Below are 13949 nucleotides of genomic sequence, written 5' to 3'. Positions count from 1 at the left end.
CCCTCAATGGAGCGAGGCATAGAGGCTGCAGAGGCCACGGCGGTCACGCAGAGGCAACTGATGGGCCCATTAACCGGGTCACTGTCTGAAGCGGCAGGCACTGTGGGTTCAGCCTGCCGCCGGCCCCACCAGCCAGCTCGTGTCCAATGGGGTGGCCTGGGAGCTGGTGCCTCCGGAGTGTAACCTGCCCGCTTGCACAGTGGGTGGATGGCCCGAGCAGGGCAGCCTGTGGGCTAGGTGCTGCCGCCCACAGAGAGGCGCTGTGGAGCGGCTCCTGCCTCAATGAAGCACGCAGGCGCAAGGGAAGAAGTCTAGCACGCTTTGGGTTTGGTTGGGGAGGCCACCACTACACTTGAGGGGAAACAGGACTCTGCGCCAGGCCAGGCTTCTCTGGTGACTCAGACGGTAAAGAATCTGCCTACAATATCCCCTGGAAAAGGGAATGGCTACCCACTCCAGTATTCTTGCCTGGGAAATCCCATGGACAGAGGCGGCCGGCGGGCTGCAGGCCCTGGGGTTGCAAAGTATCAGAAAGGACGGAGCTACCAACACTAACAGGACTCTGCCCCAGGGCTGCACTATTGTTTCTGGTCTCTGCATTCCTTCCCTTCCCTAATTAGCATCCATTTGAACCTGCCAGAAGGAACTCAGGAAGGGTCATGAAGGCTAAATGAAGCCTCTTTTCTATAATCTAGAAGTGGGGGACACAGAAAGGCTATCATGCCCAGGAACCCCACATGGTCTTGCTTGGTATCACTACTGAGTTTATGATTAATCTGTCCAGAACTTTATTCCCTTATACTCTCTGACCCCAGCCCTGAACTAAGTGAACACTAATCCACCAGAGTCAGATGTGAGACTGCTGCTGTCAATAACACTTTTAAGGTAATAAAATTGCTGTTGTAGATATCATCATTAACCTATTAACTCAGGTTGTTTCTTCCGGGCAAAATGAACTCAAAGACCCTCAAGCCATGGACCAAATAGCCAGAATCATACACACATTCTGAATCCCAAAACAATGATTAAGAAATATCACGGGACTTCCATGGAGGTCCAGTGGTTAAAAATTCACCTTCCAATGCAAGGAGTGTGGGTTCGATCCCTGGTTAGGAAGCCAAGATCCCATATTCTTCTTGGGAAAAAAACAAAACAAAACATAGAACAGAAGCAATATTGTAACAAATTCAATAAGGCCTTTAAAAATGGTCCTCATTTAAAAAAAAAAAAAAACTTTAAAAAATATTTTAAAAAGAATTCTGTAGAGGCCAGTGATGGGAAGGTCCTTGTCGTCAGGTACTGGGCAATCCCAACAGTCAATTATTGGATGTATGTCACGGCTGGAAGCCACTGGAAAGAGGGCTTTTGAAATTATCAGAGTCCAATTCTCTCCCCCAGATTGTGTTCTTTAAATATTACCCTTCAAATTTAGGTCTTTGATCTAACAAGAATGGATCTTGATGTACAATGTGAGTAAGTAAGTGTTAGTTGCTCAGTTGTGCCCAACACTTTGTGACACTTTGGGACTGCAGCCCACCAGGCTCCTGTGTCCAGGAGATTTTCCAGGCAAGGATACTGGAGTAGGTTGCCATTCCCTTCTCCAGGGGATCTTCCCAACCCAGGGATCGAACCCGGGTGTCCTGTACTGCAGGCAGATTCTTTACCAACTGAGCTACAAGGGAAGCCCAATGTGAGGCAGGGACATAATTTTATCTTTTTCTATATCAATGATCAGTAATTCCAGCACCTTAAAGGATCTTCCCTTTCCTCACTTTACATGATTTCAGACTGTGTACCTGTCCCTAAAATAAGAACATACAAAAAACAAAATATATAGAACAGATTATAGGGGCATAAACCATACTAGTGTTTTGTGTCATAAATCTTATCAGTTACTAACAAATCCCACCACATATACACACAACACACAAATCATGACTAGTAACTTTACTAATAGATTGTCTTATATAGAGCAAATATTCAAGGACTGTTTAAATACGTATCATTCATAAATATATTTTCAATCTGCACTTGTCTGTAAGTGAACTGTAACATCTGTAAACTGCGGGGCCGGGGGCATGTGCCACAGTTAATTTCAACTTAAGTAGGTTGCTGGCCTGATTATTTGGCTACTATCTCTCACCTCTCAACCTACTCTTCCACTATCTGCATTGTGATAGCGCAAACCAGATTCTCTTGCCAGCTTCATAATAAGTTCTGCCAATGTGGGGACACTAAAAAGAACAGGTAGGCAGAATGAAGATGGAGATGGGCCTTGCTTTTTCCTGTTTGTCTCCCTGCTGCAGAGAAAACAGTTGGTGTTTTCAGTGTTTGTCCAGTCTCAGAATCATCTTCATCCCATGTCCTCAGGCATTCTAGCAGCAGCCAGCCATATACTGTCCTGAGAGAGTGGAAGAAGAGTTCCAAGGTGGAGAAGGGGAAGTGAGAGGAAAGCAGTGGGGGAAGAAAACTGGGGGGGTGGGCGGGGGGAGGGAAGGGGTGGGTAGTAGTTGTTCATCCTCCAGGGTCCTGACTCAGCACAAAGTTTCAAGTGAGTAACTGGTAAGCAGTGACCTCTAGCTAAATCCCTCCTATGTAACAAACAAGGTGACATTTGTGAGATTTTCTTATCAGCCAGGGCCCTCCTCCCATGAGACTGGGTGTTCTCAATGGCACTGGAATCTGAGTATATACTAGGGTCTTTAATGTGTCTATATTTTTTTCTAGGTACCAAATTTGAAGGAACAGGCAAATGAAAAAACAAAAACAAAAAGCGTTAAGTGGATGCTTTAATGCTTTGCTGCTACTGCTGCTAAGTCACTTCAGTCGTGTCCGACTCTGTGCGACCCCACAGACGGCAGCCCACCAGGCTCCCCCGTCCTTGGGATTCTCCAGGCAAGAACACTGGAATGGGTTGCCATTTCCTTCTCCAATGCAGGAAAGTGAAAAGTGAAAGTGAAGTCGCTCAGTCGTGTCCAACTCTGGCGACCCCATGGACTGCAGCCTACCAGGCTTCTCTGTCCATGGGATTTTCCAGGCAAGAGTACTGGAGTGGGGTGCCATTGCCTTCTCTGTTAGTGCTTTAGTATTATACAACTTACAGAAAGGGTAAGGGAAAACCCAAAAGGGATGCACTATCATGGTGGCCATGGAAGTCACCCCCATGGCCACTGAGAAGCCAGCCTAATGCTTAGCTCTCATCATCATTGGGTGTGCCTGTCAGAAACACTCTGCCACACCCGATTCAGGAACCCTTACCACAGACAAGTTGGTTATGTGGTCACTCAATTCTGGTGTGTTTCACCTGCTCACCCAGGTTGTCACAAGAGCAGGGCTCATTTTTGTCAGTAGGTATCATAACTTGGGTGCAGTTCCAGTAGTGACTGACTCATCCCTTTTCTGAGTGGAACACACATTCCATTGCACTGAGCCCACTCTGAGTCATCCTGTTCCAGTTTCTGGATACATCAGAGCAAGATGCAGCCACCTCAGAGGTTCTTGCAGCTTCATTAACTTCTCAGCATGTTCCCCTCTCTCGCGAGACTGGCTAGGAAGACATTTAACAAAGTTCTCCAAAGCCACATCATCACCATCAGAGTAGTGAGAGGTGGACAGGTAAATTTCAGAGGCTCCAGGTGGATCTGGCAGCCTCCAAGCCCTGGCAGGAGTGCTGGGCCCCTGCGAGGGGTACGTGGTGGTCACGTCAGGGAGCTGAGAGGCAGCAGCTCACCACACTGGAGCAGCAGCAGACACCTTGGGCGTGGTCCAAGGGTGCCGTGAGGCACTGGCAGAAGGCTGGCTCTGCATGGCCAGGCTGGGTCAAGGTGGGGTTGGGAGGTGGGGGGGAGGGGCAGGTTGGGGAGACACAGAGAACACCAGGTTCTGTTCAAGCACTGTTTAAACAGGAAACCATGTCAACTTTCCACAAAGAATATCTTTTTCCCTGATGATTATTCAGGCAGGTTGAGTCTAAGAAGGCCCTCAAAGATGTGCAACTCTCCCACTGTGTGTGGGCTGGCCTAGCAACTTGCTTCTAAAAGAATCTAACAAAGGTGACCAAACATTTAGATATAATAGGTACAATGTGACACTGCCTATGAACCATCATCAGGTGAGTTATGGAGACATCCCCTAGCAATGCAAAAGAGTTCAAGTCCTTCTCTCTCAAACTACACATTAAGGACTTCCTTGGCAGTCCAGAGGTTAAGACTCCATGCTTCCACTGCAGGGGGCATGGGTTTGATCCCTGGTCAGGGAAGTTTCACAAGCCATGGGGGTGCAGCCAAACAATGAAAACACACACAAACACATATTAAGGGTGTTAATCTGATAGAAAATGAGGGTAGTTTTACGTCAACAAGTTTCCAAATTTCCACTGCAATCACAAGCTTATCTCCTTTATGAGATTGGCTGTCATTCTGCTAAAGGTTCTACACATTTCGTGTATCCATAGACATTTATTTCTGACACATGATGAGGAACAATCTTATTAAAAACCTTATTGTTTTCACTAGTGTGCAAATTAGGTGACTTGGCAGGTTGGGGGTGTTCAGATCCTGCACATTCCAAATAAAGGACTGGCTTTTGACCAGCACCTGAGAGGGAACCTCCAAGCCCTTGGAACTGCCTGCCTGCCAAGAGCGTCTTTGCATACCTGGGGTCTTAACCATGTCATACAGTTTATGCCAGCAATATGATTTTTGCTGAACACTTGCTTTTGTTTGCCTGGGGGTCTCTGGGCCATGCTGTATTGGTTTGACTTCAAGAAGGCTAGAGCTTGAAAAGCTAAAGTCAGTCATGTGGTTTCCCCATGCTGGCATAAGGAGCACCCTTACTGACCCCCCAAGTCCCCGGGCACTAAGGCTCAGGTGAGTTTCTCTGGCTGGCAATATGCAGATGAGTTGTCACATCATTGCTGGCAGAATTACATGCAGTCCATACAACTCCGCTAGGAGGACAATGGATGTACCTGGTTTCTCCTAAGGTCTGCCTTAAGCACCTTTTAAATTTGCTAATCTGTAACTTTTCACTGTCACAACCTGTAATCATAAGTATAGCAGCTTTTGGGTTTTTGAGTTTTCGAGGTTTTGGGGGGGCTTTTTAGTTTTTGAGTCAGTGATTTCAGAGAATAATCAAACATGAGGGTGGTCTTATGGACTGGACATATTTGCCCTCCCAAAATTTCTTTCTGATGTGAATTTATGATGCTTTTAAAGTGAAGCTTGCTACAGTTCAACCTACTAAGAGCTGCTGATATTTAATGAGACATATCTTTGTACTGGGCTCTCCTTAGTGGCTCAGATGGTAAAGAATCTGCCTGCAATGGGAGAGACCCAGGCTTGACCCCTGGGTTGGGAAAATCCCGTGCAGAAGGGATTAGCAACCCACTCCAGTATTCTTGCCTGGAGAATCCCATGGACAGAGGAGCCTGGCAGGCTGCAGTCCATGGGGTCACAGAGTCAGCCACAACTGAGCGACTAACACTGACTGACTGACCTTTCCACTATCGCTACATTCATTAGCATTCTCTCAGAGTTTTCAACTACATAAAAAGCTAAACTTTGCTCCAAAGCCTTGTCCATATTGAATGCACTCCTCCTTACATGTTTCCTGTGACATAAAAGAAGACATAATTGGTAACTGAAGGCAATACCACATTAACTACATTCATGAGGTTCCTCTCCTGTGAAAACTCTCTGCCATCTCCTGAAGGGACACATCTGGCCACAGGCTCTCCCACAAGAACCACATTCCCTTGGGCAAGGAACCTGTAGATGTTTAATGATGCCTGCACTGCCATAGCAGGCCCCTGCATTGTCACTGTCTCAACAGAGGTTTTCTCCTGTTTAGGTTCTGTGGTACATGAGTCATGGCTCTCTAAAGAATCCTTTTCCACCTTGACTGAATCGACACCTTTCTCTTTTGTATGAGTTCTCTTATGTTTAGTGAGGAAGGACTTGTGGCAGAAGGCTTTCCCACAGCTGCTGCACCCATGGGGCTTCTCTCCCGTATGGACTCTCTGGTGTCTGCTAAGTATGGACTTCGTGGAGTAGCTTTTCCCACACACGTTGCATTTGTGGCACTTCTCTTCTGTATGACCTCTTTGATGTCTAACAAGATTTGACTTCTGAAAATAGGCTTTTCCACACTCACTGCATTCATAGGGAGGATTTCCAGTGTGAAATATTTGATGTGCAACGAGACATGGCTTGTGACTGAAGGCTTTACCACACTCTTTGCATCTATAGGGCTTCTCTCCAGTATGAATTCGCTGATGTATAAGGAAGTTAACCTTCTGGATGAAGCCTTTCCCACATTCACAGCACATATAGGGTTTCTCTCCCGTGTGAGTTTTCTGATGTACAAGGAGCTGAGACTTCCTGGAGAAGGTTTTCCCACACTCACCGCACACGTGGGGTTTTACTCCTCGTTCAACTTGCATGTGTATATTAAGCTCTGCCTTCCTGCAGAAGGCTTTACCACATTTAAGGCATTTATATGGCTTCTCTCCTGTATGTGTTCTCTGGTGTACAGCGAGTTGAGACTTTTTGATGAAGGTTTTACCACCTTCCATACATTCATGTTTCTTTTTCAATCTGATGTATACTGAGTTTTGAATTGGTGCAGAGAATGTTTCCATGTTTATAGCATTTAATTAGTGTAATGTTTTTCATGCTTACTATGAAGAACTAATTTCTCTTATTTATTAAACTTGTCAGGATTCTTTGCTATGGAGCTTTTATTCTGGTTAACTAAATCTAAATTAGAGTTCAGTATGTCAAACTTATCATGGCTTTGCCTTAAAGTAACAAGATTTCCATGCAGACAAAAAATATTTCCCAAAGAACTGAGTTCATGGCCTCTTTCCATATTTTTATGCTTGTATTGGATTTCCAAGGATTGCTGCATAGGATCACCAACTTCTAGAAAGAAAATAAATTTTCACAATTAGGTTATGCAATAAAACTGCTTCTAAAATGAAATGGTTTGGGCTAGCTCTCTGTGACAGTTATGTCATATGAAAAAAATCATTAAGTGTAAATTTACTTCTTGAAAATGGGGGGAAACACAATAAGGCCATAACATCTTAAAAAAAAAAAAGATACAGAATCAGTGGCAGACAATTCTCAATTAGTAAAGTTTTTGGTGCTCTCCAAAGAGATCCTTGCAAAACCGGCAAAAGAGGACAAAATAGAAATGTGTGTCATTAACACAAAATAAAATAAGTTAGAAAGACATCTGATCTAACATGAGGGAGGATGTATCCATTCTCTCCCACAATGTTTATTGAATGTCTAATATGTACCATGTGCTGTCATAGCATCTGAATACACACCAAAGAGAAACACGTTTTATGCATTCCCCTGGGCAAAAGAGGACAAAATGGAAGCAAAGAAATAAGACAACTTCACACTGAAAAGTGGTTCCCAGCACATGAAAAAGAACAATGGGAAACAGGTAATTACCTGTGAGGAAATAAAAGGTGAGCCAAGAAACTAGGAATAAAAATTAAGCAGCTTCATGTAAGTAACTTCATGTTTCATTCAAGTATGACAGCAGTGCAAAAGCCTTGACAAAAGAAAGGTTTGGGCCAGGTCAAGAAATAGAAAGGTAGCCAGTGGGCCCTGAATAGAACAGTTACATAGGGAAAAGGAAAACTTAAAGTTCAAAAGGTAGACAGAAGTCATACTATGTAGATCTGGTAGAAGAATCTGAATTTAATGCTAAGACTAGTGACAAGCCACTAGAAGCTCTGAGGAGGTGGGGGGTTCTAATTTATATTTCTAAAAGACTGCCAACTGCTGCATGGATAGTGATAGGAGAGGAAGAAGTGTGGAAGAGAAAGTTAATGAAGTAATCAGGCAAGAGACAACAGTGGCTTGGTCTGGAGCAACAACAGCGTCCATGTGGACAAGTCGAAGAACTCAAGGCACATCTAGGAGAAGGAAAACACAACATACAGTGTTGAATTCAATGAAAGTAAAAAGGAGGAATTAAGGATTTTCCTCAGGTATTTGGCCTAAATGACTAGAATTTCCAGCTTAAGTTGGTGAGGAACACCAGGGAGACAGATTTTTAATGTAGGAAAATCCATGTGTATTTTGACACAAACATTCTGAGGTGGGTATCTTAGTACAGACATAAAGAACTCAACTGGAAAGAGGAATTTGGAGAAGATTTTGGTTAGAGGACAAATATGGGGTTATCTGTATGGGCATAGACTCAGAGATATTCCAGGTTCAGTTCCAGACCTCCACAATAAAGCAAGTATTGCAATAAAGCTAGTGACATGAATTTGTTTCCCAGTGCATATAAAAGTTATGTTTACACAATACTGTAGTCTGTTAAGTGTGCAATAGCATTATGTCTAAAACAGAGTACATATCTTATTTAAAAATACTTTCTCATTAAAAATTGCTAACCATCATCTGAGCCTTCTGTGAGTTGTAGAAGTAACATCAAAGATCATGGATTACAAATCAGCATAACAAACATAATAATAATGAAAAAGTTTGAAATATGGAGAGAATTACCAAAATATGAGAAAGACACAAAGTGAGCAAATGCTGTTGGAAAAAATGATGCCAACAGATTTGCTTGACACAGAGCTGCCACAAACCTTCAATTCAATTTGGTTTTTTCGGCTGCACCACACAACTTGCAAGGGATCTTAGTTCCCTGACCAGGGATCTAGTCTGGTCCGTACCCACTGCAGTGGAAGCATGGAGTCCTAACCACACGACTGCCGATGAATTCCCTCTTTGGGTAATATTTCTATACAAACACAGCTCATTTTATTGTGTTTTGCTTTATTGTACTTTGCAGATAGTGCGTTCTTTGGTTTGTTTGTTTGTTTGTTTGTTTTAACAACTGAAGGTTTTGTGAGGACTTCCCTGATGGTCCAGTGGTTAAGACTCTGAGCTTCCACTGTAGGGGACACAGGTTTGATCCCTGATTTGGAAACTAAGATCCTGTGTGCTGTGCAGCACAGACAAAAAAGAGAGAGAAAAAAATAAATAAATATCCAGCAAATATATGAAGAAATCAGCAAAGTATGCATGAGGGTTATAGTTTGATTTCAGGTGAGGCCTAAAATTGTGAAATTTTTTTTTTTTTTTTACTTGACTGAATTCATTTCAGTCTATGTGGGAGGCATAATTCTTTCTGAAAATTACAATACTTTATAGCTCTTCTCACAATTTTATTAAAAAAAATTTCAAACATACAAACTGAATGAATTACACAGTGAACAGCTATATACCCACCTCTTTGATTCGACAGTTAACATGTTGCTACATTTGCTTTATCTCATATTTGCCCATCCAGAATGAATAAACAGGCAGATGTACACTAAAAGACCAAGTTGCCATAAGAACACAGCATTCAGGGTGGGGCTGAATGTTAGGAAGGGAAATCAATATTACCTGAGGTTCACTAGTCAGGAGATGATGGTGAATTTGAAGTTCTCTCTTTGCAGAGAGGCATGGAAGCCTGAATTTTCAAAGCAAGGTAAGAAGAAGGAACAAGCAGTGGTACTACGGCAGTCAATGAAGAAGGGAAAAACTTGAGAATCCATAGAAATTTAAAAATCTAAGCAAAGCAAATCAAGACTCTAGATGAAATAAATCCGTATGAAATCCAGAGGTGAAAACATGAGTATTTTCCTCTAAATGATTAAGTAATGAATATTAACATAGGAGAGGAATCCTCAGAGGCTCTGTTGAGATACTGTCAAAGTTTAGAAACTAGAAGATGAGTCACCATAACACGATTTTAAAGCTGTGAGGCCTTCATGGATCTAGGAATTTATTTCTTTTCTACCTGGATGCTTCTCATTCACTTACCTGGATCATGGATATTTCCCCTTTCTATCCATGGTTTGTCTCCTTGCTTCAACTTGAAGATTTCAATTGGTTTGGGACTTTGATACCCTATTCACAAAAAAATAACATATTATTTAGCAAAATCTTTGGGCATGAAATCTAAACACTGTTCAATGATCCCATTTATATTAACAGATTATGCAGCTACACCTTGGAAGTAGCTTTTCCCTTGGAGTAGCAAAAACTTGAGAATCCATAGAACGGAAAAAAAAAAAATCTAAGCAAAACAAATCAAGATCCTAGATGAAATAAATCTGTCTGAGGCCTAAGGGGAGACTAAGAATCTATCATTTATAAAAATTCAAGTTATATGTATGGGTCAACAAATTCTGGTCAGTGACTGTAACTAAGACATTACACTTTCACACTTTAAGAGTGTTATTCATTCAGAATAAAGTGCTCTTACAAAACAGTTTTCAAGAAGTAAAGGAAAACTTCAAAAATATGATAGCAAACGTGTTTTGTACCATTACATTTTAAAAATTAAAATTACTTAAAAATATTCATCTCATGAATGTCTCATCCTTTTGACATTTCTATTTTTATGTATCTTTTATAGTACGTATGGACTTCCCTGGTGGCTCAGACAGTAAAGAATCTGTCTGCAATGTAGATGACCTGGGTTTGATCCCTGGGGTGGGAAGATCCCCTGGAGAAGGAAATGGCAACCCACTCCAGTATTCTTGACTGGAGAATTCCATGGACAGAGAAGCCTCGTGGGCTAGTCCACGGAGTCACAGAGTCGGATATGATTGAGTGATTAACTCTTCCTTACTTATAATACATATAATAAATTTAGCAGAATACCTACATAATCGATTATATATATATATAGATAGATAGAGAGAAATATATATATATATACTCAGAGAAGGCAATGGCAACCCCACTCTAGTACTCTTGCCTGGAAAATCCCACGGGTGGAGGAGCCTGGTAGGCTGCAGTCCATGGGGTCGCAAAGAGTCGGACACGACTGAGCGACTTCACTTTTACTTTTCACTTTCATGCACTGGAGAAGGAAATGGCAACCCACTCCAGTGTTCTTGCCTGGAGAATCCCAGGGACGGCAGAGCCTGGTGGGCTGCCATTTATGGGTTCACACAGAGTTGGACATGACTGAAGCGACCTAGCAGTAGCAGTAGCATATATATATACTGGGCTTCCCTGGTGGCTCAGTGGTAAAGAATCCACTTGCCAACGTAGAAGACATGGGTTTGATCGCTGGTCCGGGAAGATTCCACATGCTGAGGAGCAACTAAGCCCATGTGCCACAACTACGGAGCCTGTGTTTTTGAACCCAGGAACTGCAACTACTGAAGCCTCCATGCCCTAGAAACCTCCTCACAAGAGAAGCCACTGCAATGAGAAGTCTGTGCACTGCAACTAGAGAGTAGTCCCCACTGCCTAGAGAAAAGCCCACACAGCAAAGAGCAAGCACAGCCATAAATAAATAAACAATATATATATAGTGTGTGTGTGTGTGCTGAAAAAAAAAAAAAACAATAAATAAATGTGTTCTTTAAAAAAAAAGAATATGTAACAGAAACAGTAGGCAGTCCGAACAGCCTGCAGTATTTGCTATCTGGTCCTTTGTAGAAGTCTGACAATCTCTTTCACACCATTCGTACTTCAGATATCTGAAATCATTCCACAACTGAGAAAGGAAAGACTGCTGACTTGACACACTAAGCGGCACAGAGGAACAGTCCTCACCCACAGACAGCAGGTTGCGATAGTTCTCCCACATCACGTCCTAGTACAGGTCCTTCTGAGCAGGGTCTAGTAGACTCCACTCCTCCCAGGTGAACTCCACAGCCACATCTTCAAATAATAACAATCCCTGTAGTAACAAATTCTTCTTTAATCTGGGGTGCTTCCTTGATGGTTTGGAAGAGATGTATAGAAATCTAATCATTTCTACTGTGTAGGCTGTATCCATATATGTGATATATTATCCACTGTGGAAGAATGGAAAATCTTATACAGACATCCTGTTACTCTAATTCAGCCACCCATTCGCTCAATCATTCAGAAGGTTTTCTGAAACATGGCCTTTAAAACCTCTTTTAATCTTGACACATGTGCCAACTGTGTGCATATGTGCGTACACTGAACTATGTGCAGGTGATATCCAAATGAACACTCATGTTCTTACCCTCAAGAAGCCTTCATAGTCCACAAGTTAAACAGAAACAACAAGCACTAGAATTAAACATGAAAAACCTGATGATGCTGGAACTGTAAGACACTGAAATATAGACAATGTTTAATGCGTGCAAAGGCATAACAGTCTTAAAGATGAGAGGGCTAACTTGAAGAAACAAAGATCAATTTAAAGCAAGGAATCCAGAAACTGAAAATAGGAATTTCAATTTATAGACTGACTACCAATTAGATGAACCAGAGATCAAATTGCCAACATCTGCTGGATCAAGGGAAAAGCAAGAGAGTTCCAGAAAAACTTTCTGCTTTATTGACTATGCCAAAGCCTTTGACTGTGTGGATCACAATAAACTGTGGAAAATTCTGAAAGAGATGGGAATACCAGACCACCTGACCTACCTCTTGAGAAACCTATATGCAGGTCAGGAAGCAACAGTTAGAATTGGACATGGAACAACCAACTGGTTCCAAATAGGAAAAGGAGTACATCAAGGCCATATATGGTCACCCTGCTTATTTAACTTATATGCAGAGTACATCATGAGAAACACTGGGCTGGAAGAAGCACAAGCTGTAATCAAGATTGCTGGGAGAAATATCAGTAACCTCAGATATGCAGATGACACCACCCTTATGGCAGAAAGTGAAGAGGAACTCAAAAGGCTCTTGATGAAAGTGAAAGTGGAGAGTGAAAAAGTTGGCTTAAAGCTCAACATTCAGAAAACTAAGATCACGGCATCCGGTCCCATCACTTCATGGGAAATAGATGGGGAAACAGTGGAAACAGTGTCAGACTTTATTTTGGGGGGCTCCAAAATCACTGCAGATGGTGACTGCAGCCATGAAATTAAAAGACACCTACTCCTTGGAAGGAAAGTTATGACCAACCTAGACAGCATATTCAAAAGCAGAGACATTACTTTGCCAACAAATGTCTGTCTAGTCAAGGCTATGGTTTTTCCAGTGGTCATGTATGGATGTGAGAGTTGGACTGTGAAGAAAGCTGAGTGCCGAAGAATTGATGCTTTTGAACTGTGGTGTTGGAGAAGACTCTTGAGAGTCCCTTGGATTGCAAGGCACTGCAAGGAGATCCAACCAGTCCATTCTAAAAGAGATCAGCCCTGGGTGTTCATTGGAAGGAATGATGCTAAAGCTGAAACTCCAGTACTTTGGCCACCTCATGCGAAGAGTTGACTCATTGGAAAAGATCTGATGCTGGGAGGGATTGGGGGCAGGAGGAGAAGGGGATGACAGAGGATGAGATGGCTGGATGGCATCACCGACTCAATGGACATGAGTTTGAGTGAACTCCAGGAGTTGGTGATGGACAGGGAGGCCTGGCGTGCTGCAATTCATGGGGTCGCAAAGAGTCTGACACGACTGAGCGACTGAACTGAACCAATTAGATATAACACAGAAGTGAACTGGACAACAGATCTGAAGTGCAAAAGACAACAATGGAAAGTGCAAAATGAGGTTGAGAGATATGAAGGACATAATGAGAATGTTGAATTTATACCTATTCTGAATCTGAGAGAAGAAAAAAATCTGAGGGAAAGTAATAATCAAAGATATAAAGGCAGATTATATTTTAGAAGTGGTAAAAGACAAAACCTCAGAATGAGAGAACTCAAGAATGCCAAGCAGGAGGAAAAAGAGATCCACAGCTATACACACACGGAGGTAAAACTGCAGACACCAAACTCAAAGGGAAAATTCAAAAATATCCAAAGGGAAACTACATATACATAACAAAAGAATAACCAGTATGATTTATTGCCTCTAAGTTCTCAACAGCAAGGATGACTTCCCTGTTGTTCCAGTGGCTGCTACTGCTGCTAAGTCACTTCAGTCGTGTCCGACTCTGTGCAACCCCAGAGACGGCAGCCCACCAGGCTCCAC

General features: G+C 42.6%; 1 pseudogene; it reads right to left on the bottom strand.

Moving 5' to 3' along the window:
* Window positions 1-2492: 2492 nt before the first annotated feature.
* LOC109572179 (zinc finger protein 350-like) lies at window positions 2493-11723 on the bottom strand (annotated as a pseudogene).
* Window positions 11724-13949: the final 2226 nt, after the last annotated feature.

The sequence above is a fragment of the Bos indicus genome, chromosome 18 (assembly GCF_029378745.1).
Source record: "Bos indicus isolate NIAB-ARS_2022 breed Sahiwal x Tharparkar chromosome 18, NIAB-ARS_B.indTharparkar_mat_pri_1.0, whole genome shotgun sequence".
NCBI classification, from domain to species: Eukaryota; Metazoa; Chordata; class Mammalia; order Artiodactyla; family Bovidae; genus Bos; species Bos indicus.
The sequence above is the reverse complement of the archived record's forward strand: the minus strand, read 5'-3'. Positions and strand labels throughout refer to the sequence as shown.